General features: G+C 37.0%; 1 long non-coding RNA gene across 1 annotated transcript; it reads right to left on the bottom strand.

Annotated features, from left to right (window-relative positions):
• Nucleotides 1-1,502: 1,502 nt before the first annotated feature.
• LOC127548013 (uncharacterized) lies at nucleotides 1,503-3,148 on the bottom strand. Its single transcript, XR_007950304.1, has 2 exons — nucleotides 3,066-3,148; nucleotides 1,503-1,694 (listed from the first exon to the last, which is right to left on the bottom strand). It is a non-coding gene; the product is annotated as an uncharacterized LOC127548013 (long non-coding RNA).
• Between the last annotated feature and the right edge of the window lie 1,558 nt (nucleotides 3,149-4,706).

Genomic DNA, 4,706 nt, shown 5'->3' with positions numbered 1-4,706 from the left:
CAATTTTATGAGTTTTTCATTTTCTGTTTTATCATTTTTAAATCAAATTGCTAAGGAAACTGAGAAAAGGAAGAAATTAAAATATCTTTCCACTATTGTGTAGCAATATCTTCTTGTAAGTACATTTTTTTTTTGAAGAATGTAAGTTTAATTTTGGTAATGGATTGTTGTGTGGTTCCTTTCAGCACAAATGTTTTCTTTGTTTATCTTTTTAATATATTGAATGTTTGTTTTTTTTTTCTTTATCTGATAGGATTATTACAACTCCTGATATTTTCAAGATATATTTTTCCAGTCTCACATTTTGTTTATCTTTGATGTTAATTATTTTGTGTGAGCAAAAGATTGTTGAAGTGTATTTTCTTTCTGATCGATAAATGGATTATTTAGTGCACTCAAAGTTAGATTTAGGGAGTTAGTTTTATATTTCCTCTTATTTGTCCTATATACACTTCTCTCTTTCTCTCTCTCTGTCTCTCCCTCTTTCTCTCTCTCTCTCTTTCTCTCTCTCTATCTCTGTGTGTGTGTGTGTGTGTGTGTGTGTGTGTCTGTGTGTTTTGTGTGCAATCAGAATTTTTTTTTCCTTTTCCTCTTCCAACACTTTAATATGTCTCATTCTATCTTAAGGTGATCCTATTGTCCACACTTCTAGCCTTCTCACTTTCAAGCTCCACTCTTCTGTTTATTACCCTTTTCTCCATTTGGTTATTTTGCTCTAATGGTTTGTTCATTTTGTCTTGCTTACTTATCTCCTGTTATTTCATTTCTCCTCTCTTTTCCTATTCAAACATTACCCATATTCATCAACTCCCTTTAAATATGCTTTAATCATTTGTTTTTTAAATTTTACTTTTGTGCACATTTTTCTTAAAAAAAAAAAAGGATTTATTTCTCTTGTTCAGTCCAATATTTATTTTTCACTTTTTGGCTATTCTTTAATTCATAATCATCATATTTATTTAATTCTTGTTTATTCTCTATATTCGTCGTGAAATTAAAACTTTGAGATACCTATTTTGCGTTCTCCTAAATAGTTTCTGTGTCTCTTAGAAATAGTGCTGCCTTATCATCCATTCCTCACTTACTTTTTGTGGAGTATTGGTCATCACTCTTAAAAATATTAATTCCTACAAGTGGTAAAAAATATACATTGCCTCAATGTAGGAATTTTTGTTTGTTTCTGATTGTACAGTTCATTCTTAACCTTTCCCTTAATTTTTCCCATCTATCTAAAAATGTCCTCCCAAGATCCATGTCTCACTACTTTTCAGGTTATCCATTGTCCCCAGGTGTAAGAATTCCCCTATTCTGCAGAAAGGATGATTGAGCTCTCTAAGAACCAAATATCTGGAGCTTATACCCATTATATGATTCCCATAAAATCTTTTTTCCCATAGAAATATTCAACAGTGGTACTGATGCTTAATGGCAGTGCAGAGAGTTGTGGGAACCCCCTCTGGTTGACACAAGTCCAACGTGGAATGAATTAATGAACCCAAAAGTTTGAATGGCAAAAGGGAAGTTTATTCTGTTGGCATTGAGAAGCTCTGCTAGGAAGGCAAAGTTCTTAGTCATAAGGTCCTGGAAGAGAAATGACTGGGAAGAAGGTCTCTTTTCAGTGGGCAGGAGTCCTGGTAGGCAGCTCTTTCAAGAGGAGAGGTTCCTTGGCAAAGCATAATTCCCACTTTAAACTTCTGCAAAGAAATGAGTTTTAAATTGACTTTTTTATAAGAGATCTGAGACTGGGGTTTCTATTGAATGAGATTCCTTCAATGTTGTCACTCTCCCCAGGCCTAGATTTCCAGTTGAATGAGACCACTTAAGTTTGAGCTATGTAGGAGTGTTCTTGGACTGATTTTCAACTCAATAGAGGGTGCAGCTAGTCCCACCAAGACAACTTATCTTAATTTCCTGAGGTGGGCATCTCACAGACGAGAGTTTCTTAGAGTTCACCCCCATTGCTTCCCCACCCCAGTCAGAAAGGACAGTTTCAGGGTTCCCCCCCATCAGTACCTCATCACCACTGAAACAAGATTTTCCCTTTTATGTTTCCATTTTCCAATTCTTCCCCTTGCCTCTTTGCCTATTATCCTATAGACTTTCTTTTTTCTGAAGCAATACAAATGTTATTTTTTTCTTCTACAGTGTAGAAGGTCCCAAATAGTGGGGGAACTCTGAGTAAAGGAACCTGCTAACAATGTCTGGTTCGGCTCCCCATTTCCCCTAAGAGCCCTCAGCCTTCCTGAAAAGTCAAGGAGGGCATGACCACTTGTGTTCTACTTGAAGCAAGGAATACTTACTGTAAGAGGCATTTATGTAGCTATAGCAGGGTGGTTATACTTAACACACTTTCTATAGCCTTTTTTTTTGGTTTGTTTCCAGTTCTGTTTTTTAAGCTTATTTTAGGTTTGTTTGTTGTTACTACCAAATTTAAATATATTTTCATTTCATTAATCTACTCCTTTTCTATTTCATTGTTTTGTTTTTTACCTCTAGCATTTCTTTTCCTATTTCCTACTTGTATTTATATATTTTCATTTTTTCCTTTTCTCTATCTAATTATCCTCTTATTGCTCTTATTTAAAAAATGAATTAAAATCCTCCTTATCATGTCCTTAAATATCTCTTATCTTTGTTTTCTTAGGTTTTTCTCTGTCTTTCCTGCTCTTTTTTTCTAAACAGTATTTCTTTAACTTGTCCTTTTTATTAATTTACTTCTCTGCCTTTCTATTCTTAACTTTTATTTTTTGATCTATGCTTCTTATACTTATTTTTTTCCTACTTTAGTCACAAAACCAAAGCTTCAAATAACCTAATTCAAACTCCCTCTTCTAAGTAATTTCTATGCTATTGCCTTATAAAGTTTTTCCCTCCCCATTTTTTGTTGTAAACAAGTCTTAGAAATGTCATTTCCTGAGGGAGATAAAAATGTCCTTACTACTGATCCATGGTAGAAAATTGCCCATGTCCATGATTGTGTCATTTATTTTTACCTCCCTGCTTTTTCAGTAATCATTTTTTAAATTAATTTGCCACAAAATCGTCTGAGTTCATTCCCTTTTTACCTTTCAGAAGCTGATTATCCCTAGAAGCTCCAATTATCCTTCTTAATAGGTGGAATGATGTCACTGAAGATACAACACTCTCCTAGAAGTGATAATTTTTATAAGTATCAATTATCCATAGATTATACCAAAAGCAAAGTTCCATTTTCCGTTAGAGAATATGTCTTTCCTCCCACAGAAGTTCTCTGAGGTTGGACTTGCTCCCACTATTGAATTAATATTTTCCTTTTTCTTGTTCCATGTTTAGATCTATCCCTTTTCTACCTAATCTACTCTCTATAGAGCCAAACCTTATCATTATTTGGTTTAGTTCTGCAAAAGTGTTGACTTACATATAGGCAGGGTACTTGGAGGTATAGTTCCTGGTATTATATGCTTATCCTCTACTTTTATTTCTGTTTAATTTCTGCTTTCACCAATGTCTCCTTTTAGAAATAAATTTCTTAATAATCTTTCTCTTGGGGGGGTGGAGCCAAGATGGCAGAGAAGGCACACCCAACTTTTTAAGCTCCTCTCATAACTTCCTGACCAATTATTAAATTCAGCCTCAAAAATATCGCCTATCAGTAAAATCCACGAAGATTAGAAGTACAACAACTCATCAGCTGAAGATAATCTGGAAGATTGCCAGGAAAGGTTTGTCCTGAGGGACAAGAACAGAACAGTACAGGGAAATAGGAAAGGCTAGCAAACAGAACTGATGGGAAAGGTGGTGGTCTCTGTGGTTAGAAAATTACAGAAGCGACTCTGGCATAGGCTGATTGCTCTGCCTTGATTGCAAAACAGTAGATCAGCAGAGAAATTAAAGCCAAAGGGAGAAAGTACCCTAAAAAACACAAGAACCTAACAGGATCTGGCTACACCCACCCAAAACTGACAGTGAGGGACTCAGCGCAGAATGTAACGCAGCTCTGCAGCCACATTCTGCAGTATGAAGCTTGCTCGGAGCAGTTACAAATCTGCACAGCCAGTGGGCACAGCCCAAGGTAGCCTTTAATCTGCACAGTGGGGGGCTTGGCTTGGCTTGGTGCAATTGAACTTCCGCAGTTCTACTGTGCTTCCTTAGGTAAAATCACTTCCAGTCAGCTGCTAATACCCACAACCCCCCTTCTTCCCTCCCCCCCCCCTTTCTGGGCTTTGGTCTGAGGTACTGACACTTTCACTGCTCAGCTTCAGGGCAGTTGCTAATCCCCGCAACAGGGGTTCTTCACTGGGCACTTCCACAGCTTGGGCCAGTGCTAACCAGGTTTGAATCATTTCCAGTGGGGGGGGGGGGAGGAGGGAACTTTTTCACAGAGCACTCCCATACCTTTCTACTCTTTGCAAGTCTTTTGGACCTATCCCTTCTTGGCAGAGGAAGCTGGTAACCTCCTTGCCCTGAAGGGAGAACCTAAAAGCTTTAAAAAATGAGTTAAAAAAAAATCAAAAGGACAATCAATAGCTTCTATACCGAAAGAGAGCAGATTTGCAACTCCTAGAAGACTAATAGCAAACAGTCTCCAGACAATACCCCAAAGGGGAATGTTATCTGGCCCCCATCACATAACACTCTCCTAGAACAGACCATTAAAAGTCTTAAAGGAGAGTTAGAAGAAAAATGGGGAAAGAAAAGAGAAGCTATGCAAGAAAGCAAAAGCTTCC

This window comes from Antechinus flavipes, chromosome 2 (assembly GCF_016432865.1).
Source record: "Antechinus flavipes isolate AdamAnt ecotype Samford, QLD, Australia chromosome 2, AdamAnt_v2, whole genome shotgun sequence".
Classification (NCBI taxonomy): domain Eukaryota; kingdom Metazoa; phylum Chordata; class Mammalia; order Dasyuromorphia; family Dasyuridae; genus Antechinus; species Antechinus flavipes.
Note: the sequence above shows the minus strand (reverse complement) of the source record. Positions and strands in the feature narration are given on the sequence as shown.